General features: G+C 40.5%; 1 protein-coding gene across 7 annotated transcripts in view; it reads right to left on the bottom strand.

The window, feature by feature from the left end:
• NEIL3 (nei like DNA glycosylase 3) overlaps positions 1–25,771 on the bottom strand; it is a 750,694-nt gene that overhangs the window by 237,842 nt on the left and 487,081 nt on the right. The window contains exon 13 of one of the 7 annotated variants that reach the window (XR_012124053.1): positions 22,997–23,259. The exons of the other annotated variants lie outside the window; for them this stretch is intronic. The gene's annotated coding sequence lies outside the window, so the exon portion shown is untranslated. Of the gene's footprint in view, positions 1–22,996; positions 23,260–25,771 lie in introns of those variants that run through there. 7 annotated transcript variants of the gene reach the window in all.

Here is a 25,771-nt window from a genome sequence, read left to right on the forward strand (position 1 = left end):
TTCACACAGTGTACTGGCATGTGTGCTGTATACAGGAGTCACCTCACAGTGATTGATGGACACAGCAATTCTCCCCAACTCTGCACTGAGTGAAGTCACACTGGCAGCTAGAAACCAGCCAAATGTATGGTATTGATACCATGAAAACCAAGGAACAAGGGAGGATGTTTTGGCTGGAGAGCTCGCTTATTAGCTATGAATCACTTTTAAAAAAAAGATTCTGGATATACATTGCTAACATTTTAGTTATGATTGTTGCACCTATGATCACAAGTGAGATTGATCTGGAATTATTTTTCTGGTAATATCTTTGCTTGAATTTGGTATCAAAATTAAGCTAGCATAATTAACTTCATAATTTTTCTATTCTCTGTAACAGTTTTATTAAAATTGAAATTAACTCTTCCTAGTAAAACTTGCTGGTAAATGAAAAAAAAGATAAATGAAAATAAGATATCGCTCAATGTTATTACGATTTTATGAACACTCTACAAGGAAACCAAAATTGTGATATATAACTCAGTTCAACAAAGGTGGTCATCTAAATTGTTCTGGGCACATTTCAGGCTAAGTTTTCAGCCTTGGACAGAAAACACTGACTCCACCTATAACTCTTTCTGAAACATATTATCAAATAAGAAAAAATTTCCTAGCTGACTCCCTTATCTTATGATGGGGTTTTGACACTCGAATCAACTAATAATTGTAGCTGTTTCACATAAAAGGTCACTTTTGACAAATGGCCTCTTGCACATGGTAAAAACACTCTTTCACTGTCAGGCAGTGGTTTTATTCAGTAAATGCAGTTATATAATCAGAAACATCTTTGGATGGGTCACAATATACACAAGGGGATTTGGAGGAAAGCATAAAGCTACAACTTTGTCTTAAATTATCTTTCTAGTGACAAAAAGAAACACAAATTAGTATGAAAAGCCACAGGTAACAGAGTTATATGAAGAGTCATTGCAGCTATGTAACAGTTAATCCCCAGCACATGCCAGGGACAGATGAAGGGATAAAAGACAGGGTGCAAAGGGGACAGTGTATATAAACGTTATTATGTAGCATATACTTGGTAGGGAAAGTTATAAGTAAATGAGAATTCTAAAGTAAGGCCCTTCATAGAAGTCTGGTTAAGTGTAGGCACTTCTTTTACATTTAAGGTTGAAAACTGAACTTTGCATGCAGATCTTTTTCTTCTTTAGTTCTTGAATAATTCTAAAATTCATTGTTTTTAGAAAATTATCCTTTTTTTTTCTTTTTGGAAGTATAGTACAAAGACTTAATTTTTCTCTGAATAGTTTGAGGGTAAATTGCCCAGTGGTACCCAGTGGCCCTGAATCCCTCTGTGCATAATTCCTGTATAACCTCAAAACATCACCCAAATCAAGAAGTTAACATGATACAATACTACCACCTGAGCATCAGATCCCATTCAGTTTAATTGTCTCCATAAGTCTCTTAATAGAAAAGATCTAATTCAGAATAATGTGCTGTGTTTGTATGCCATTTTTTAAAAGTTTCCTTCACTCCAGGTTTTTTCAGTTTTCCTAAAAAAAAAAGTGAACGTCATCAGTAATGATGAACATTTCCAAACGGCGTGCCGTCTGAGAGGCTGCCACAGGAAGGGTACAGCATCCTTCCGTGGCATTCCTGCCAAATACACATGGTCTACTCTAATCAAGACAAATCAGGAAAACCTGAGGACATTTTACTGCATAACTGGTCTGGGGTCTCAAAAGTGTTTAAAATCAGAAAATTATCCCCTACTGTCATTAGGATTCGTTGTAGTACTTGCAGAAGCCAGGTGACCAAAACAGTAACACGTATCAATTTAGTAAAGAATTCCTGTGCGGCACACAGAAAAGGAGCTGGCTCACCATGCAATTTTCTGAAATATGGATGTCTGCTCTCTGAGCAAGAATTAATCCATCCAAGCAAGTGCAAGGGCCTGTCGTGTGCTTAGCACTGCTGCATCAAGTGGACACGGGAAAGAAAAGGCGTCATGTGCAAATTTAGTTTGATAAAACACACTAAGGTTAAACAGTTATGTTGGACGATTCAACAATTCACAGGGAAAAAGCTGAGGTGGGAAGAGGAGGGCGCCCACATAATACAGGGTGTCGGTTTCATTTCTGCCATCACAGTTTACCAGAACTTGGACAGGTTAGAGTGTTGAACCCCACAGCAAAGAAGGGGGGAAGGTAAAATGATGTCCAATGGATAGATTTCTAGACAGTGGGATGAGAGAAGTGGAAAAGAAAAGCAGAGGACATAAGAGACAGAGGGAGATTCTATGCAGGACGACCAAGAAGTGAAAGGCCAAGGTAAGACAGGCCTGAGCCTTCAGGCAGATGCAGAGGGCAAAGGGTGAACGCTTGTTTTTGTTGCTCTTATTTTAAGAGCACACTAAGAATACGAAAATGTCATTTGACACCTAGGAATCGGGCAACAAAGTGCTGGAACAATCAATTGCCTTATTTATTGTCAAATCTTGCTCTAGATGATCCTGGGAGTAGAGCAGGTAAGTCGCCCATGGAAGTGAACATTTGACAATTAAAAATACTAGAACAGACCTCCAGTGAGAACTCAGGACTCAAGAAAAAAAAAAATAAGCATCATCATAGAAACAAGAGCTACCGCCATTACAGTGGAAGGTGAAGAAGTGGACCAAAGATAAATCTTCAAGGAATACTTGTAGCTGAGGCCAGTAGATGAGAAATATTATGGAGAGCAGTAGCACAACACACTGCTACAGAAATCAAGAGGCTGCCCTAGCTAACTATCAGATGTCTGAATCAAGTCAAGAAGAGAGAGGGGAGGGGTACTGATAAAAGTGGGAACAGCTACAAGGAATGGCACTTAAAGGGTATGGAGTCAGACAGGCTCTGTTCAGGTCGTAAGACCTGACTTCCCTGCTTGTGACTCATGTAATCTGGACAATATGTCATAGCCTTTTCCTCCACTGGCTGAGAAAAAAAATGAGATAAATATGGTGTCTATTTCCTAAGATTGTTATGAGAATGAAGTAACTCAAGAAGCACTTAATTCTTGTCTTGGCAATTTATCGTTACCGTATTATATTGGCAGTTGTTTGTACTGAGATACGAGTCAGAATGAAGGAGAATATGCTAGAAAAGGAGTGGTCATGTTCAGGGAAAGAGGACCCTGCTCTGCTAGCCCAATAGTACTGCATTGACCTCCTCAGTTTTTTACAACAAACCAAATTAAGACTGGCAGTTTTCATAGATTTCTGAACCTGCAAAGTTTTTCCTACCAATGGATAAATTCTGAAGATTTGTGATTTACAATAAAGAAATCTTAATTTTCCAAAGAAGCTTATAAACTCAGTACATCTGGAATTTGCCCACAGACTATAAGTAGACATTATGACAGTTAGTTACTTGATTTCTTGTTATTCAAGAGCCTTACAAACCACTTCTGAAATGACTGTATCTTATTGCCATTCTTAGGTCTGCTCTACAACAAGCTAAAGTACTCACACTCATTTGTTTTTTTAAACAAAAGATGTAATGTAGAGGGAAAATAGTAAAAGCTATTGAGAAGATGACATTTTCCCCTTGATTCAACAGCATCTTAAGGGCCTCCAGTGGATTTAGGAATATTGCACCTTTGGCATGAAAATCTCAGTATTATGTGTTACAGTACTTACCTCTACTTTTATTTTATGTGTAATGATGTGTCTACCTAAAACCTGAATGTTTCATGGTTAAGTATATGGCTTGCTTTCTAAATGGGTGATTGCAGGGTATCAAGGAACCTAAACAAGAGAGGACTGAGAGTCCCCGTAGACGCAAGTTTCCTAACTTGTCTTTTTTTCCTAACGTGGCACAGACTTGGCAAGTATATGGCGAGTTTCCTGACAAAGCAAAGGCTACCAGTTTCATCAAGTTTGACACTGTGTGGTTGTGCATGTTGAACAACATGACAGAAAGCTGTCTACGAGTTAATATGCAAGACATATAGGCTTATTCTTCAAAGAACTCTTTGGAAATGTGCAACTGTAATACAGAACAACTGAGCTCTCACGGATACACTGCTTGGTCTTTAGCTGTGCAGATGACAGCGCACCTGATGCCTTCTCTGGACGGGACACGCGGTCATCACCACACTCACCAGGTGGACAGGCTGCCTGTTAAATAACACAGCCCCTGGATTACTGCACTTTAAGTGAGATTATAAACCTAATTCTAATTCAATGAACCCCATCAACAGATTGTGTGATGGGCTGTTTTCACCGTGAGGTGTAAAAGAAGTGCTAAGAAGGGTGGCAGGCAAAGCATATTAGAAAACAGTCTTGTAAATTTGATTAATGATTCCTGCAAGTTCACATTTATTCAAAAATAGCGTTTTCTGTCCATATGGTGACGTGGTCAATTTGAAGCCATCCCCTGAGAAAACAGGAGGATAAGCAGCTAAAAAACAACAAAAACAAAACCCAATTTTGATGTTTTGCAGTAAAAGGACAATCCAAGTACTTGAATCAAACCCAACACTGAAAAAGGTTATTTTTAACCAAAAGCAACTCCATGCTGTTAGCATGTACATGGATCCATTATTCGACTGATAGCAGGAGTGAAGGCAGGGCTCCCCTGCCCTGGACACCCCTGGACAGCCTCTGCAGCGCCACCACCCACTGAACTCAGTGCAGGTCTCCTTCCTGCAGGGCCCAGATGGACACAGAGCCTGGAAATTTTTAGTGCATCAACACATACCCAATGCTCTGCACCACCCAACGTCTACCGCCAACCCCTAGCTATCTAAGCAGCACTGGGAACACTCAGAGGCGTCTGCCAGCGGTTATGAAGACCACTGGTTACAATCAAGCAACTGGCCTACACCATTAGGCCGCCGGGTGTTCCAGCATAGGCTCTGGAAGCGGGAGGATTTCTCCCCACATTTACAAGGGTGTCACTGCATCAAGCTCTAGAGGAGTCCTGTCAGATACACAATGCCTGCCCCAGTTTCAAACTTTTAGTAACAACATTAAGCAAAAAGAAGTGAAATTTATTAACATTTTTCCAACCATATTTATTTTGTCCTGGGTATGTATATCTTTTTTTCTATTAAGTCTCAAAAGTCAGTGTGTATTTTACCCTTACAGCACATCTAAATTCAAACCAGCCACATTTTAAGATCTCAGTAGCCACTTATGGCTAATGGCTACCAGTCTCACGATACCCAATACCAAAGCTCCATTATTTATTTATTTTTCCATCAAAACCATAGAACTCAGTGGATTAAACCTTGTCAAGAACTATCTATAAATAAGTTCTCTAATTAAAAGGAAAAATATGAATATCTCTTGAGTGAAACTTTGTAGTAATAATGAAAACAAAAAAATTTCTATCAAAATCCAGATGTTTTCCTTAAGCCATGCCAAAATTACATTTAGACAACTGATTGCAATGTTTACTTTAAATTAACAATAGCAATAAAATGCTGCTCTGTAATTTACCCTGTTAATTTAATTAACATAGAAATCACAGTGGTTATTTAAGACCCAATCTCATTTTGGATCCTGAATTATATGGATTGTATGTCAATACTGTTCTAATTGTATGTGAGGATATAATTTCCTTCTGCTTTTTGCTTTATTATCAGAAATTCCACTTCAGTTTCTCTTAATTATCAAAAATCTATGTCTTCATAGATTGTATAATTTTGCCTTTTCACTTTTAACAAATCCCATTAAGAGATTTCAAAAATTTAGCTTTTTTTGCTATTCTCTTAGAATAAAAAATACTTAATATTCTTATTGACATATATTCAGGATTTATAGACTTATAACAATTATATTTTATGTACTTATTATCTAACTTCAAACTAAAAACTCAAAAGAAAATGAATGATTATTCTTTTATTAATTTGCATATACACTGTTTCTTTTCTAAAGTAGGACTTTACACTCCATTCTGCAGTCTAACCTGGACTTAGTATTCAAATGTTTAAAGTATAATGTATATATTTTAGGTCTAGGTTCTTAAACCCAGCATCCAGATTTTAAAAATACATTCTCAATCTATTTTTCTACTCTTGCATTTATAACATGAAATGATTTATTTCTAAGTACAGTACACATTTTTCAACTTCGAATATTTGGAACCAGGTTTTCCCCATCACCAAATGTTCTCTGTCTTATTTAACATATTCCATTTCTACCCATCCTTCAAGTACCATATCAAACAGTTCTTTGGGAAATTTTTCCGAGAGCTCTCCAGCATAGAGCAATCTCTCTTACTCTAGTACTCATTATAAATAACCCATCTAGTACTAATTATGAATAATTAAATAATTTTAGTTGAGATTTTTTTAAAGACTTAAAAAATAAGAATAAACAATGCTCTCTAACTTTAAGTGATTGCAGCTGTTATTCAAAGACTAGACGATCACTCACAGGATTCATGGCTGAATAACCACACCAGACACATATATGTAACTGTCTGTAGCTGGGGCCACTACACAAACTTACATAGGCATTTCAACAGAATTCATCACTTGTGAACATTTTAACCTCTTCACTGTAACAATTAAGATTCAGTGTCACAGGAGAGAGGTTTGATTGGCCAAGGTCACCTGCCAGTTACTGAGCTGTAGATGATGCAGAAAAGAGATCTAGTGGCAATACACAAACTAGTCTGTAATGGAAAAGCAAGCATCCTGATATACCACCTCACCAATGCAGAAAAAAATGTCCCTTCACTAGGAAACCAGGATGGTGCTATAGAGGGCAAAAAGATGACTGCGCGGGCAGAGGGCACAGCAAATAAATGTGTCACAATCTAGTGGTTAATTCATTAACATATCAAACTCTTCTGTGTCCCATTTAAAGTAAAAGCGTGTAAAGGATTTTATGTATTTCAGTATATTCTATAATACCTTATATGTAATAGCATCCTAATTTGTGTTTTCCATTTATTTCTCTTCTATGAATGTTAGCCAGTACTGGTACTATAATGTATGTAAACATATGTTGACACATATTTTTCATATTATTTTACAAGTTTCAGTTTAGTTGAGTTCAAACGTATTCTGTAAGGGGAACATGTTAGACTGTGGGAAAGAAAAGATGACAAGATGTCTCGGTCCCACGGCCTAGTGCCTATGTGTTGTATTGTTTTGAAATAGTTGCTATAATAAGTCACGGTCTAAAAACAACTTGTATTTTAAAATCACACTAATTCGTTTCTTGGAATTTAGAATGTCTAAAAATTGAATGATATTTTTATTAAACCAAAGGGGGGAACGACTCTGATATAAGCAAACAACTGAAATCTGTTTCTTTAGTCTTCACAGCACAAAGAAAAGCATCACCATTTCCTTACTAGTGTTAGATTTCTAATTTTACTTAATGAGTAGAAACAAATGTTCAGCATCACTGTTTTCTTGATGTCTCACCTTTTAAAATCCAGTTTTAAGTGAGTCTGTACAAGACCACTTTGCCCTTCCAATGAAGTATATTTCATCATTTACTTAACTGATAACTGAGTATCCACTATGCATCAACTGTAAAACTAAACATTTCTAGAACCTGAGAAATATATAGTGTGCCTTCAAGAGTTAACTTTTCAGTGGAGGTGATGAGTTATACCAGCAAATGACTATAATATCAGATAGTGTATGACAGTTTAAAAAGTACAGGAACAGTTGAGAGGACAGAGATGATGTCCACTCTTCTGAGGGATATTCTCTTGGATGCAGTGGCAGGAAGGCTTGGTGAGGCCCCCTCCCCCTCCCCAGCTTCATCTCCCGTTCACCCACTACCTTTTCCTCCCCAGGGTCATCACTCCTTAGAAGCATGGCTGGAGCTGCAGAGGTGTGCACACAATTCTATGACACTGGACATGCATTGCAGGCAGCCTACCCGAAAGTGAAATGGACCAGATGGGAGTAAATAAGGAAGGCTCCACAGGGGAGGCACAACTGGCTAGGATTCTCAGTACTGAGTGCTCCAGGCAGATCACCACACTTAAGCAGAGTGTTATACAAATACCGGGGACAGACAGTATTCATGGGTTATACACCAGCACCATTGGCAGGGCGGCACGCAAGCCAGCACACCTGAACTGTGGCCCACAGGGTGCGTCTTAGAACACACCTGCCTATACCACTGCAAATGTCTACATCACTACCCCAATTTAAAAAGTCATGTTGTACAAAAATTTAGTATGGGCAGTGGCCTTTTTTGTTTTAATTTTGACCACACCGCATTAACATAGGTATTGTGGGGCATGGTGGTGAAAGACTAAAGTACAGCCACATAGATTGGACAATGAATCGTATCACTGTAATCTTACAAGAATTCTTATAGTATTACTCTACTATATTGACAAAAACTCTTTGAGTTTAAACATTTCCTTCCAACCTCCCATTTGAAAATAATGCTCGAGTTTAAATAGTTCTTATCTCTATAAGCATACCTGGCTGAAAATAAGACCATCAATCACTGTCACCAATAAACATCCCTTGTGAATCATAAGTTATTAATGCAAGATTTTCCTCACTAATTTGTTAGCCGATATATAAAACCTGGCATTTTCTCTAGAGGTTGATGTAAAGTACATGACAGCAGAAATACTGTATTCAAGTGATTGAGAAAAAGGTTAACTTGTCAACTTTTTAATCAACATTACGTACACATGCAATATTCAGTGTCTCACTGTCAACTAAATATGGTTAAACAACTTCATTCCATTGTTCATTAGGATTATTTAGAAATACGCTGTATATACACCTTTTAATTTCCCAAACATCTTAGGGGAAAAAGTATTTCAACAGCTTCAAATAAACATCTCCTATAAGTAACCTATTGAAAGCTGATGTTTCTAAATCTTAATGCGACGGCAATAACAATTCAATGTTTAAACATTGCTAAGGCATTCTGATATTGAAGTGATGTTTTAGGTCATCAAGTGAGAATATAGTTTATTTTAATCATGAGCAATCTATGCAAAAACAAAATTTTGTCATGCAATTACATATAAACGGGCCCCAGAGTGCATTTCTCCTTCACCACTGGGTTCACCGTCCCTGCAGCAACTGTTACAGGAACAGCCATTACTCCTGGGACCTGGTTGCCGGCCCAACCCATTCTCCTTCCCCGACACTGGTGCTGGCACTGACATCAAGCCCCTAAAACTTGCCACTGTAGAAAAAGAATAAACGTGGGGCTGAAGAAACGTGGGCTGGGAACAAGAGAGGTGGCAGCACAGAGGGCAGATGCCATCTCACCATAAGCACCACAGACAGGCAGCCATTATCTACACTGAGCAGCAAACTGCCCAGCGTGGAGGCCATAAATGGTTACTATGTTTCCACTGCTCCAGAATTCAGAAAAGACACATGGAGATGCTTAATTTCTCCTGGAACACAGCTACAGAACACAAAATCCAGGTCTGGAAACACTTGGAAGCTCATTCACTCACACGTGAGATCACAGATACCGATGATCCACAGGGGGCTTAAACGGGGTCATTGGCCAGAATAATACCACATGTGGTCTTTCCACTCCAAAGGGGAGCCTTTCAAGAGAGAGAGACCCAGGGAGAAGCCACACTGCCATGTACGGCCAGGCCCCAAAGTTAGACATTATTCTGCTACATTGTATTGGTGAAAGAAGTCACAGAAGTCCAGCCAGGTGTGTGGGGAGAGTGGAGGGGCATAGACTACACCTGTCAGGGTGGCATGTCTACACCACACTGTAAGGAGAGCACACAGGATACAGATCATATACTTGGGTGTGTCTGTATTTTCCAAAGATGGCTGCACACCCAATCTCCCACAAGAAGTTCTAAAACAAGGTAACTGTGCTGACAGTATTCTGCATTTGAAAATTTTTCCAAATTCTTGGGAAATTAATTACATTAGTTGTAACATTAAGTAATTCCAACACCATGATTTTCTGGACGCCACATAATATTTAAAATGTACAACTACCAATATGCTGCTTGTAAGCTTTTGAGATTATTTTGGAATCGGCTGCCATTTATAAAGTTTCTGTCAAAATACCTGGTTTTCCACCTACTAACAAAGTTCAGGAGCACATCTGAACTTCTAGTTTAATATAATCCTGTGCAAACACCGTTCCATTTGTTCTCAGATTCCCTACCTCCGTTCTCCTCCCTAGAAGAGTCACGTTTACTTGGGATGAAGGCTTCATGTGATCTGAACCTGTGACCCGCACCAGGAACTCACAGTTCCAAATCATGCCCCAACACATCCCCAGGACACTGGTTCTCAGCTTATAAACATATATCTTAAAAGGTGAGAGGCTGCTATCACCGTGCTGAGCGCTTCAGGGCCGGTTACTGTGGGGTGTGACGTGGTCACCACAGGCCCAGGAGCTGCCCTCATGCTTTGGCTCAAGCAGCCACTGTCCAGACGAGTAAAAGCTGACCACGAAACTCTCCTATCAGGAGTAATGTTTATAATGATTGTCCTCAGACTGTCACATCAGGGCACCCCAGACAAGTAAGCATCAGCACCGTCTTGGCTACATACTCCACAGTTCCGTAGGCAGACACAACTGTTAAAAAGGTATTTCTATTAGTAGTAAACATAATTACATGGCTCAGTAGCAAGGAGTTCACAGCTACTATGATAGTTTCTCTGAAAATGTTCTAGGACCTATTTTTTTTTTTTTACCTTAATAGGTCTCTAAATACTATAACCAAGTTATCTAATATTTTATGTCTTTAAAAGTCTGTCATTGTTTATTAAAGGGCATGTAAGTGATCCGAAATAGTTGTAACTATCAGGTAAGCCGAAACCTGTCAGGAGTTTATGTTCACAACACAGGCAACTCTTAAATTTGTCTTCTAAATTAAATTATAATATTGATTCCCTCTAGTTAATAATAGTGAAGTATATCAAAACCACAGCCCTTAGATTTAATATTGTATTATATTGGTAACTGTCTTGTTAATAGTTCAATTTTTCTTAAATACCATACATACAATGTACATTAATCACTAGGTATAAATTATACATCAGACAATATAAAAGATAAAAACATCTAATTTTTCACTGGATTCTTTTGATTTTACTATAATTTAACCTTTATCTTTATGAAACTTGTTACAGTTTTTTGATGGATGAATAAAAAAGTTCCTTATGTACAGAGTCAGGAGTGAGAGACCCACTCCTTTAATTTGAACATGCTGGCTCCATAAAATGCAGCACTGGGATTAGATACATTAGGAATGGGACCAAGGGGAACAAAGTCTTCCTGTGCCTGCAGGTGACTGACCTGGTCACTTCTTAGTGTACTATCATCTCAAACTTTAGAAAGGACCAGAAATCTTAACATAATTTCAAGACTCTATAAAACCAGTGCTGGAGCATAGGCCAACAAGCGTTGGGCTAAATATTCAAAACACCACAAGTGGTACAATTTAAGTTATTAATTACACTAACTTTATTCATAGTATATGGCAATGTCTAGAAAAGCTGAAATTATTTCAATTAAGATATTTTTGATATTTGTTTAATCTAGGCCTCCACCCCTATAGTAGAAGACAGAATTTATAGTCTCTCTTGTTAACTACTAACCTATAATAACTAGTTAGTTACAGGTTAGCACTTTATAAATGTAAATATAGGAAGGTAAGTGGTAGATGCTTATTTTTAAAATTAGTTTTGTGATGAAATAAATTCTCATTTCCAATTTTAACAAAATGTGGGAATATAAATATGCCTTCATCCATGCTGAAGTTGAAGATGGCGAGTCATATACTCCACTGTAAACTTCAAGTGTGACTTAAACCCAACCATTTCCAACACATTAAATGCAAATGACAAACACTACAATTGAAAGGCAGAGATTTTCAGAATATATAACAAGAAGAATCACAACTTTATCGTTACGAGAAATGTACTTTAACATTAATATCTAAGTAGTTAAAAAAGGATGGAGTGATTGATCATTAAAAACTAATCAAAGTAAATCTGCTATAACTATATTAATAGACTACAGAAAAATATTACCAAGAATGAAGAAGAGGATATATTCACGAAGAGGATACAAAGATTCTAACATTCATGTACATAACAAATCTTCAAATACACAAAACAAAAACTGATAGAACTTCAGAGAGAAACAGACATTTCCACAAATACAGCTGATGATTTCAACTACTACTCTCTCAATAATTGATACACAAGTACAAAGCCTGTAAGTATATGGAAAACTTCATTAACACTATCCATCAAATCAACCCACTTGATAATTTTAGAATAGTCTACTCAGCAGCAACTGAATATCCAGATTCTTTTCAAGTGTACATGCAACACTTACTGAGACAGACCATATCCTGAATTGTAACAGGAGTTTCCATAAATTTTAGAGAATTTAGTTCATACAAAATAAGTTCTCTGACTACAGTAGAATCACACATCATTAGCAAAGAAGATCTCTGGAAAATCCTTACATAATTGGAAGTTAAACATCATTTCTAAATAACTTATGGATCAAGTGGCAAAAATCAAAAAGGTAACTAGGAAGTATTTTTGAACTGAAAGAAAATGAAAATGTAAGAATAAGTGGAAAGCCACTAAAGCCATATAAGGCAGAAATTAGAGCATGAAATTGTAGTAGAAAAAAATAACTCAAATTCATGACCTTATGTTCCATTTTAAGCAACTACAAGAAGAGCAAATTAAACCCAAAATAAACAGAAGAAAGGAGGTATTAATGATAAGAGCACACATAAAACACATACACACACAGTAAAGAAAAATCAATGTACACCAAAACTGGCTCTCAGAGAAAAAAAAAAGAAATCTGGTAAGACTCTAATCAGACTGGCCAGCAAAAAAAAAAGGGGGGGTGGGGAGGCTGGCAGGCAATAAGAGTAACTATATCAAGACTAAATGAAAATGTAACTACAGAGCATATTCTAAAAAGAGGATTTCAAGAGAGTTTATGAACAATTTTGTGCCAATATATTCAACTACTCTAATGATCTGACAATGACAGTTCCTTCAAGGACAAAAGACTTAACTTGGGCAGTGCTATATCTATTACAGAAACTGAGCCTGTAATTTAAAAAACTCCACAACAGAAAAAGTGATCAGCCCACATGACTTCACTTACGAATTCCACCAAACATAAGTGGGGAAGTACGTAATGCTTCTCAGCACAGCCTATGGGCCAAAGCTAGTCCAGGCCAGGACTCCTCACGAGCACAGACACAAACATACTAAAAAAGTTATAGAAAATAAAAAGGTTAATATATTGTAAAATTTACATCCTTAACAGGAATGAATACATTTGGTTTCACATTTGAAACTAAAACAATACTATTCACCATATTAACAAACTGAAAAAGGAAAACCATGTGGTAATGTTGATAAACTCAGAACACTCAGCATTTGGCAAAATCCAACAACCATTTCTGATTAAAAAAAAACTCAGCAAAGTAGGAACAAAAATGAGCTTGTTCGACATAACAAAGGACACCTACAATAAATGTACCACAATACATTGATGTATTAATGGTAAGAGACTGTGCTTTCTTCCCAAGATCAGAAAAAAGACAAAAATGTCTCCTACTTGTTCTATTTAACACTGAACTGGGTATTTTAGCCAGTACAATAAGTTATTGAAAAAGAAGAGATAGAAAAGTAAAACTCTATGTGTTGTGTGCCTGTGTCTATGTAGAAAATATGATACAATCTAAAAAAAGCTATCAAAAGTATTAAGTAGATTAGTAAGGTTGCAGGGTATGAGTTAATAAAAAAACTATTTACATATAGTAGGAATAAACAATTGAGAATCAAAATTTTAAAAACCATTTACAGTAACATCAAAAATACAAAAGTTTTAAGAATAAATCTGAGAAAAGGTCAGCAAGACTTATACATACACTGAAATACGAAACATGCTTAGAGGAATTTTAAAATACCCAAATAAACAGATTAGTCTATTTTATAGTGAAAAATAGTAGCTTAATGCCTTTCTGGAAGTTTGGCTATTTCACTTAAGCTTAAATAAATTATTGCAAATTTGTACATAACATTCCCTATTACTTTAATATTGAGGTTAACAAGCTTTCTATAAAAACACCAGATAATCAGTTGAGGCTTTGTACACCATGCACTCTCTGTCACAACTACTCAGTGCTACCACTGCAAGTGTAAAAGCCACGCTAGACAAGTGAAAACAGGTGTGGCTGTGCTCCAGGGCAATTCTATTCAGAAAACAGGTGCCAAGCTGGATCAAGCCACAGGCTGCAGGTTCCTGCTGGTAGTGTTAAGTAGCCAGAGCATCTCCGGTGGCATCTATAGGGACAGTGGCTTGACGGTGCTCTTCACACGTCTCCTTCTTATCTACCTGTGAATTACTTGGTGAAGCGCTGAATTTCACTTTATATTTCACTATCAGATTTTTAATGCATATTACCAAATTTATTTTGTGCCTATGTGGTTAGGATTTTTCTTTCTTCTTGGTGATCGACTACTTTGTGAAATGTTCTTCCTTACGAAATTTCCGTGCATGATTCTACCTAGAAGGTAGAGACAAGGTATTTGAAGCAATAGTAAATTTTCCTGGCAACACTGATTTTCCCAGCTGAGCCTAGGAGGGGTTGAAGGTGGGTGGGTGGGGGCAGGAGGGAGTCACTGAGGCCCACAGCCTCAATCTGCCAGAAGCACGGCCTGGTTAGATCCCGGCTCCTCGGGCAAGGGTTTGACCAGAGTTGTTAACTGCTAGCAGTTCTGCATTCCTCAGGGGAAGGAGAGAATAGGGACTTTGTGTTTAATGGTGTAGAGTTTCAGTTTTCCAAGGTAAAGCTAAGTTCTGGGGATGGATGGTGGTAAAGGCTGAACAACAAGGTATGTTCTTAAAGTCACAAAACTAAACTTTAACATGGTTGTAATGGGGAATACCATGTTATATATATTTTACCACATACAAAAATATGATTTTAAAATAAGGGTACCATTTATGTTTGCTCACATTTATGCTTTCTGGAGCCCTTCACTCAGTTTTATGCATCCTGAAGATCTGATACCTGTAAAATGCTTTATTTTTCCCTGAAGAACTTAGATTTCTCCTCATACAAACCAGCTGGCAATAAATCCTCTCAGCAATTTTTCCTCTTAAATAATCATCATTCCATTTGAGTCATATTTTGGGGAGATACAGAATCCTGGACTGGCATTTATTCAGTAAATTTAAATTGTCACTGCCTTCTTTCCCTTACATAGTTCGTGGCAAGAAGCCTGCTACCCTCATTTTTGCTCCTCTGTATGCAATGTATATTTTTCTCGTTGCTTTGAAGAATGTATCTTTATCATTTAATCTGTTCCTCTTTATTTGGTACTGATTCAATTCTGGGGTCTGTGGATTTATTGTTATCCTCACATATGCCTAACTTTTAGCCATTGATTATTCAAATATTTCTTTGTCTCTGCTCTGAGAAACTAACTTCACATATTTTAGAAGATGCAATTTCCAAGTGGGAAACTGTAGTGCCTCATAATAAGGTAGAAGATGACATGATAAAAAATGATTTAATGTAAGAGTCTGGATTTCACGGGGGGAATTTTGTCCTGGAGTTAAATATTGAGGGGCATCAGTTTAGTCAATACACAGTATGTAAAATGACAGGAAAAGATAAGCTCACAGGGTTAAATACAGATAAAAGGAAAGGCTACCAGGGGGAAAGGGCCCTTTGACTGATTCCAAAGTTTGAGTTCAAGAAAGAAAAAACTAGGAAAAAGAGGTGTTTGAAAGAAGATAAGCATGACATCTTGGAATACAAGGAGCATAGGAACTTCAGAAAGGCAGGCGTGATCTGCATTAAATGCTGTTGGAAAATCAAGGATTATGACAATACCAGAGTATTTGGCAAGATGAAGGTCACTGACATGGGTAAAGTGGTTTCAACAGAGGTGAGGAACAGGCCTTTTAGGATAGAATGAGGGGAAAAATGGGAAGTAAACAGTACAGATATTCATTCAACGAGTTGTATTACTAAGGAAGTAGAGTTTGACAATATTTAATGGGAATTTATGCAATGAATGTATTTATGCACATATATAGCTTTGTCTACACCTTGTGCTGTTATATTTACATAGATAATATGCCAGTTGAACTGCATAATTTCAATTTACATTTTAGTCTATTTGCATGGATAAAAGTAGATTTAATGAATTCTTTTAACCCAATAGTATTATTCTATGTGTCGCATATCTGTTTTCCATAATTAATTTTTCATCAATTACAAATACTGCTGTAATAAACATCTTCATATCATTTTATTGGCACATTAGTTTAAGGTTTTAATGATGGAACTGAAGTAGCTGAATCATATGTTACTGACACTTTTCATTTTATTTCTTACAACCAATTTTTTTTCTCTCAGGTGTTCAAAATATTCACCTCCACCAGTAATCTATGAGACATATTTCCCTAATCTGTACCTACATTTCTACTGTTAGACATGGACTTTTGCCAATAAACTGTATTTTACTGTTAACAAATTACAACTTTTAAATATGTGGTTGAAGATTATTCCACATGGATTGGCTATTTTTATTTCCCTCTCAGTGAATTCTTACTCATATCTTTGGCCTGCTTTTTGAAGTGCTCTTTTATTAACTTGTACCAGTTATTTGCTGTAAACCAATTGTTTGCTGTAAACATTCTCAATAGTTACTCCTAGACTCTATTCAGTGAGACTTAACTATTTCTCCTGGTGCAATCGGCCTCAGGAGGGGGGAGGCAGCAGCCTCCTTGAACAGGCTCCGCCCCTTGGACTAGAACAGGAAGGGCCGCCTCAGGGAGCCCCAGCCCCAGAGAGCCCCAGGGGGACCCAGCCCCAGGAAGCAGCAGGGACCCCAGCCCCAGGGAGCCCCAGGGGGACCCAGCCCCAGGAACCCCCAGGCCCAGGGAGCCCCAGGGAGCGCCAGGGAGCCCCAGACCCTTGGACTAGAACAGGAAGGGCCGCCTCAGGGAGCCCCAGCCCCAGAGAGCCCCAGTCCCAGCGCCAGGGGGACCCAGCCCCAGGGAGCCCCAGTCCCAGGCCGCGGAGCTGGGTGGGTCTGGCCCCCGGGGCCTTGCTCTGCCTCTGCTCTCGGGCCTGTTCCATGACCACGAGGCGCACAGGGAGGGAGGCCCTGCCCGGGAGCCGCAGCCTGACGGCCCCTCTGCTGGCCTGCCTCCCCCCACACCGCCCCACCACCCCCTCCAGGCATGTGCCCCACGTGATGTGCCCGCAGCACCTGGGGTTTCTCCCCTGCAGGCGGTCTCACTCCTCAGTGCACCCGCACCTGCTTCCACGCTCAGCAATCCCGCAGGTTCTGCTCCTCTGGGAAATCCCTTCATTCTATGACCACCACGGCGTGCTTTCTGTTACTACGTGGTTATTTGCACAGTTTGGGGCAGGAGAGAGGCCTGAGGCGCGCGCCCAGTTGGTCCTGGCTCGGACCATCTCGGAACGTCCTGGCAGGTGGAAATCGCCAGTTTTACCACCACTGACCTGCCTCAAAACGCCTCACAGCATCACGCGTGAGCCCCACTTGCCCCTTAAGAAACGGGGCGGTCAAAGCCCCACACCCGGCGCCCCAGGTCCCACCCCGCTGCTGGGTCAGTAAAGCGCAGGCCGCCCCGGACACAGTCACGGCTCTCGGGACATCACGCATTCAGGGGACGGAGCCACTACGTCAGGGGTAACGGGACTTGCTGACGACACTCGGGGCCTTAAACGTCACAGGAACCAGTCCCCCCAGCGAAGCGGGCTGACCTAACGCGCGCACCCCAAACCCGGTGCCCCTTCCTCTCCGGCTAACGGAGCCGGGGCGCCTCCCCTCCTACCTGCCCGCGGCCCAGGCCCGGCCGTCCCGGCACGTCCCGCGGAGCTGAACTGGGGGCGGGAGTCCGGGTGCTCTGGTCACACGGGGCTTCTAGGACCAGGGCTCCGGCGGCGGGGAGGCTCCGCAGCCCGCGGGCCTTAGGGGAGAGGGGGCGCGGCCGGGGGGAGGGCAGGGCCCGAGCAGCCCCCGGGTCCCAGCGGGAAGCGCAGGCGGCCGGCACGCGGGCTGAGAATCACACCCACCTGGGGAGAACGCGGCCGCGCCCCGGGCTGGGCGCCCAGGGCCCGGGAGGGGGGGGCGCAGGTGGGTGTCAGCAGACGGTGATGCTCCGCGGGGCCCTCCTCACCTGCCGCCCAAGCTGAGGGGCTATCCCAGGGGGGGGTGCTGGGTCAGGGTCCTAAAGCCCTGGGTGTAGACCAGCAAGAAGCAGGCCTTTCCGGAAGATTTACACTCTTCTGCAAGCTAGCGGTGCCTCCCATCCTCCACTGCCATTCAACACCACTGGATCCTCTTCGGGAGAAAGTTACCAGACTCAAGAGTTCACCTTGCCGCAAATGCTTCCAAGAATTTCCATCTACCTTCACTTGAAAACAAAGCAATGTTTAAAACGGTTGTGTCCTCTTACATTTAGACTGTATAGTCTTACATTTAGAATGACAAAAAAAACTCAAAACAGATTTTTCAGATAGAGCATTTTGTCTGTAAGCCATTCCTTTGTAATTACAGACGTTGCAAACGTGCTATTGTAATTGAAGGTTTCATTATCACTGAAGTGATTCAACCTGTAGTGTTTCTCTTTCTCACCGTCACTCACCTGAAGAAAACATTCAGCTCACATACATTATAAGGCAGCAAAAACTAGACACTGCAATCCACGGAACAGGTCCCTAAAGGGGACTGTTACTGCAAATAATGTCCACTTCCAAGAATGAAGTGGAAAGTGTTAAATTTCACTTTTCTAAACATAAACCATCCCACCCTTTCCTTTTTAAAGTCCTAGCCGTCCTATATGTGTAAATGTCCTTATGAGACTGTAGAAAAATAGATGTATACATTCCCTTTCTCTCCATTTTTAGCTACGGTTAAAAATACTGGACTTTCTGTTCATCCCGTTAGCAACGAGGAGTTCTCCCGGGGTCATTCGGTGGCTGGCTCGGCCGGAGCCTCGTAACCAACAGCACATACTTAAAAGCCCGGCAGCTGAAGGCGACATAGTTTTCATACGGCCAGTCTGGTGACGAAGACAGACTCCTCTGGAGTTTCTGCCTGGGACGATGGACAGCCACGTGGTCCCTGAATCTCAAAAGAAACTATGAGAAAGGGGCCCGAGGAGGGCGCAGCCTCAGGGCAGTGGGACCAGAAATGCAGGCTTTGGTTCAGGGGCACGCGGCAACCTTCTGCGGAGACCCCGTGCAGCCTCCCCCGCGCCGTCCAGCACCCCTGCCGCAGATCCCTGCTGCTTCTGCACAAACCGCCCCGAGCCTGGTACCCTGGCACCGCGAAGTGAAGTTTCCGACCTCGCCGGTCTGCTCCAAGGGGCTGGGCAGGGCCGCGCTCCCCGAGGCTCCGGGGAAGAAACCTGCCTCGCCTTCCCCGGCGCCTCCGGGCTGCCCGCAGGCCGGCTGCTCCCCCTTCTGCACTCACGCCCCCCGCCGCCTCCAGCCCCACGCGTCCCTCTGCCGCTAGGAGCCGCCTGCCTCCCTCTGCTTCCAAGGATGCAGAGGAACATTGCTTGCTCCACAGGATTCGGGATGACAATCACGCAGATATTCCTCCCATTCCGGGGGGCATCCCCACCAGAGGTTTTTCCTGAAGCCCACACACTCTTGCCTGCCGTCCCCGATGGCCTTGACGCTTTAGTCATCCTAAAGTCCCTTCCTCCATGAACCTGACTTGCCACCTCATGCCCATCTGATGGTTCTCTGTGTTGCTTAATATTCTCCACTAGAGCATACTTTATATAAAACACACCCATTTGGTGCACGTCAACACGTCTTGATGAACGTATCAACCCACATGACCACCACCCAAGTCCAGACGTGGAAGATTCCCATCCCTTCTGAGCTCCCTTCTGCCACAGTAGATGTATTAGCCTTTCCTAAGTTTCGTGAATAGAATCATATAGAACATATTCTTTTTGGCCTGGCTACTTTCACTCAGTTTAATATTTTTTGAGATCTGTGTTGTTGCATTCATTGTAAGTAATTCATTTGTGTTGCTGAGCAGTGTTCATCCCTGATCCTATTGTGAAGAAATTAGAGCCCATTTATGCAAAGACTCTACTGGACTTCATAACACTGACTGAAGAAAAAAAAACTTGGTATAACATTACAATATTATATCCACAGAATCTAGCAAAATCACAACTGTGTTTATGACAAAAGCATTGTGCAATCCACTTAACTATTTTATTAAAAATGCATAGGTCCCCACAGCTAGTAAGTTATAGAATTCTATATGCTAATATGACTGCTGTCAAACAACGGGTAATTTCAATAATTGCTTAGCATGAGTTTCCTTTGATGTTTTCATTTGGTACTTTTAAAATAAATAAAAATGGTTTATCCTGTGATATTTATACTGCCATTATAGTACACTCTAAATATAATTTAGGGATTATAAAGCATCTAACATTTATTCAAAAGATCAGCCATATAAACACATATTCAGAGATTTAATCATTTACTCATACTGGAAATGACAATTTAATGGGTTGAGATGTGCCCAATATTATTTTTTGATAGTCAGCATATTTCACACCTTTCTAAACTCTGTGCTGTATGCAAAGGCATAAATCCTGAAAATGTCACTTTCACGTCTTTCCTGCCAGGATATATGGACAGACACTGCCAAGAATGTGGCTTTAGGAAGGTGGAAGGTGGTAGTGTCCAGTGGCAGCTGTGAGGAGAGGCACGGGAGTCCGCAGCTTGCTGACTGGGGATCCTGCCTGTGGGCTCTGGGTGCCCTGTTTAGAATCACTGGCTGTAGAACCATCACAGTTAAGACGACGGAGAGAGCTTCCTTCCAATCCCTAAGCTTCCATATTTTTTCATTTCTCAAACTTTCCAATGGTTTGGCTGGCCTCTCATTTGCTGCATCAAAAATATTACTGATCATAAAAAGCCACAAAGTCATACCATCCTAAGAGAAACAAACATAAAAAAAAGATAACCTGGAAAAGTTTAGCTTGTCTGTAACTCCCCAGAAATCTATAGGTCTTAATGCGACCAAGACAGCTGAATCCCAAAGGGACAAGCCCCCAGGAGAGGAGGCAGGAAACCAACTGCTGTGCCTTTGGCGGAGCAGGAGAGGAAGAGGCGGCGGCCCCGGACGGTCAGCAGTCGGCTGACTTTCAAAGTCAAGTGTCCTCAGCCTGTCCGTGTAGACTGTAAGTGGGAATCCTACACTAAGAGGATTTCACACTCACAGTCATCTCTTCCCCACGGTCCTGCATCATTTGCTGATGAACGACTAGGGACGGGGCAGAGGACCAGAGAGCGCCACCCCAGTGATGCAGGGGGAGTGACACAATCCGCTGCCACGGAGCAAAGGCACGGCACACTTACCCAAACCCTGACTTATGTGACCTGCACAACCCCATTTTCAGCCTTGTGACCCATAAAATTTATGGTTGGGATGGAAAGGTTCCAGTAGAACCCAGGAGACTTCCTTCCTCTATCAAAATAGTCACCTAAATTAAAAAGTACACTTCTCAGGGAATTTTGGAATAAAGTAATGATGAAAAGCTCTACCTAGTTGCCCTATTAGCCTTTGTGTGAGGCAAATGTGTCTTAGAGAATGACAGCCTGACGTCATTAGGGAACAGACTTGGTCGCACTGATGGTCTTACCTTTGCAGGTAACAAAATAACAGCACTTCCGCAACCTGAGATGAAGCTTTCTCTTCGAAAAATGCTTTGTTGTCCACACCGAGCAAGAAAGATGGCTTTTCTTTCATTTGGTAGGAAGAAAAGTATAACTTCCCAGTTTTACCTCAGGGTTATGCCATACCCGTCTCTGTTATACTCTAGCCTGATCGTCTTGGTATCACTTTGCCATTGAGTATTTTGCCATATGGACTCATGCTGATTAGACCTGTTCATCAGGAAAGAATCAACTATTTTATTCTATTTAGTAAGAAATGCTAAGGGAGTACAAATCAAATGAAAATCAAGGGTCAACCAACTTGGAAAAGCTTCTGTGACTCTGGTTATCTGAAGTATGTTGAAATTGTCTCTCCAAAAATTAAAACATATCAAAATAGGTGTTTTTCAATTTTGAAATCTTAACACTTAAGAGTCAGAACTCTCTAGACTATGGAAGTTATGTAATATACTATAGTTTGACCTATTTACTAATTAAACTATAAGACTAACAATTTTTGTGGGTCCAGGAACAAGAACAAGGTGAGGACACTGCAAAGTACGAAACCCCGGACCCTCAAGAACCAGATCGACGACACTGCAAGGGTCTGTGGCAAATACGGTTGGTATTGCAGCCTCTGCAAAGTTCTGATGAGGGAAACATTGCAGTTTGGGAAAGGCGCGCTCTCTTCTTCCAATACATAGTCTCCTTTGACAACAGCTGCTGGTTTCATGGTGGGCTTGACCTTGAGTCACTAAACGACCTTGTGGTGTCTGGCCTGCCTATCAAAAAATATATACATTTTTTGTATATATTCTTGTAACAATGCCTCTACGAAGGCATAGGTTAAGTACTCCATTGCTGAGCCTGAGTGTCATATAAAATATCAGGCCTAAAGTGTTTCCAAAGGTAGAAGAAATCAAATAATCAATGGTTCAGACTCCTGCAGTATCCACTCTCCTTCTGTGACCACCTCTACTTTAATCCAGACCTATGGCTTTGGACCAGTTACATGGGAAGAACATAACAGGGGGTGGGGGCAGGTTATTTATGACCATGCCACAATATGCTGGCACAGCCTAGAAAACACTGGTTGTTCACACACACCCTCAAGGGCCATCCCTGCATGGCAGGGAGGAAAACAGCGCCCTCAGGAAGAGACTCCAGCCGGATACCCGTTTGTCTCCTTGGCCTGCAGGAAGGGCTGCTAAGGTTTCCGAGCTACACTGATATGTGTGCATAGTGGCCCATGGCTTGGCTGATGGCCACTGACTTGGAAGGAATAACAATAGAGGAATGAGTAAAATAATGTGCACTGATACTCAGTGTTAAGAACTGAGGGTAAGCATCTTTAATTGCCATGAGGCTGATCATCAAAGTACATCTACGGTTCAAGCTCTTGGTGATCAGCTGGACAAAGATGGCGACTCAATGGAGGGTCCTCTGCCTCCCTTCCCTGTGGACCTGGTCCTCACTAAAGGGGTTCATGGAAAACACAGCCGCGCAGCAGGGATTAAGGCAACAGCAGGCAGCACGGCTTCACACAGCATCATCCCTGGAGGGAAAGAAGAGCCAGGGGGAGGTGAATTAAGGCTGACTGCACGGACTTCTACCATCACGGCAGCAGCAGTGATCTGTCCACAGCAAAACGTGAACTCACCCGACTGCATCCCCTACCTGTGTCAATTCTGCCAACATCACCATCTGCATATTTATTAAATACCTTATTCACCATCATCATGAAATCTCACCCATCTATGCCTATAATCAGGGAGTTTTTTATTTTTATTTTTTCTTGTGATGAGAACTTTAATAATAAAAAATTGTGGAAATGGCTTTAAGCTCATGAGATTTCACAGTTCTAACAGTTTTCCCTATCAGCAAAAAAATTAATAAATGCCTTAAATAAGTTAGTGGAATGGGAAGCTTCTGATTATAGTAATTGAAAGAAATCTTTAATCAAAACAAACAAAACTGTGAATACAGTATCTAAAATGGTTCCGAGAAGAATCAAATAGGTACTACAGTCATAAGAAACTACAAGGCCAAGATGTGGAATACAAGGGATATCGGTGAGATGAGCTGAGCATTCGGGACCATTCTGCTCAGAATTAAAGCTGAGCAAAAGGCTGGGAAAATGAGTGGGAAACTTTCACCTGGTGGAGCTAGAAGTACAGGACCTGGAATACAGTGCATTAACTGTGAGGCACTGTGAACTACCCCTGTTGACACTTGAAGCTTTAAAGTGCTGGATTCTAAGAGGAAATATAAATAGAAGTAACCAAGCCCTTCCAGGACTATAGTATCTCTTTGAGTTGTATCGGTGGTCCAAAAAAAATCTCATGCTCTGAAACTGGGTTCGGTTAATCATGTGTTTCTAATGTCCCTAAGAATCTGAACTGGACTGCAGAATTCTCTCTAGAAAAATATTGCATCTCCCAGTACCTTGACAAGTATTTCTATTTATTAAAAATATTAACATTTCAACTAATGTATTCAGCACACAATCTATGATATCTAGGGACATAAGGAGACATGACATCTTAATAGAGACCAACACACAAAATTTTAAGCAAAAACAATTTCTCAGTACTCCAGACAGAATTAGCAGGTACGGGTTGTAAAATGACTGTGCTTGCTTACTGTGGAGATAAAGGACAAGCATACGCATTTCAGAACAGAACTCAATTTTTTTAAAAAACTGATATTCCAGATTTGAAAAAGTAACATAAAAGCCAAATTAGAATACACTTAATATACATGTAAATAATTTGGGAGCCATTTAACATGGTAGGCAGCACTGTAATTTCTGTATAACTAACATACTACTAACAAAGAGACAAAAGAATAATTTTAGTGTTCCCATAAAAATGTATGCAATCAACTCCATGTGGTTTTGAGACTGAATGTTCTGAGAATCAATCACACATCGTATTGTGCTGCAACTCTCAGAGGCATGATTTGTTTCACTAGCTACCAAACACACAATTGGAGGAGCCGCAATTATCTTGGTAAAGACAGCAGCAGTCAAATCTTACAGCAAACCCCTTTCTTAAATTCATTCTTAATCTAATGAAGCAAGCCATGTTTCTTAAAGATTACTTTATCCCACATGTTCCAGATAAATGCAGTAAGTCAATATATTTCTTGTTTTGTTTTGCTTAATATGGTAATAGGCCTTCAGCAGTAAGACCAATAAATATTACTCACCTGAAGTTTCATGTGCAAAACTGCAACAGTTTAATTCAATCATTTTAAGCCATCAGAATTTCAGCTAATGTTTTATCTGTGTCAGTGTGAATGTACAGTTTTCAGTATGTGCTTTTGCACCACTTTTTTAACTTAAATAGGTGGAAAACAAATTGAACAGGACCCAAGATTCTATCAAAAGTGTGCAGGTGCATGTGGAACTGACTGATCAAGAACCAGGGCAGCTGTCAGAATTTGAAACCATCTAATGCAAAGCACCAGTAATGACACTTCAAATGCCTTCAACTTTATACACACAGGCCATCACTGTTACAACAGGTACGCCATATTTTATCTTGGTGAAATATTTTGAGAGGAAGTTGCAAGCAAACTTTATTTTAGAAGTCTACACTGTGGAACCAAAGCTATAAGCGTGTATCTTTTCAGAAAGAAATATTCAATTTACAAGTGTAGACCCTTACATTTTTCATAAATTTCCTGAGTTGATTATTTTTATATAATTTCACCAAATGACATATCTCCTTTTATTGTAAACACTTGTAGAAATATCAGAAATATATGGCAAGCACTCTCAGCACAAAGTTTAAAGAAAATAATCAAATAAGCCACACAAACTGATATATAAAATAAGAAATGCATATTGCATGAAGGTAGTGAGAAATCTGAGCTATTTCAATCGATGAAACCTCCTTACCCCAAGAATAAAAATATACGAACTCCAGATAAGGGGGATACTGTACCACAGTTGCACTCACAGGTCTTAAAAACCAGCTCAATTAAAGAAAGTCAGTTTTATTTGTCTCAAAGAACTAGAAAAATAAGAACGAACTAAACCCAAGTTTAACATAAGGAAATAA

The sequence above is a fragment of the Manis javanica genome, chromosome 12 (assembly GCF_040802235.1).
Source record: "Manis javanica isolate MJ-LG chromosome 12, MJ_LKY, whole genome shotgun sequence".
Classification (NCBI taxonomy): Eukaryota; Metazoa; Chordata; class Mammalia; order Pholidota; family Manidae; genus Manis; species Manis javanica.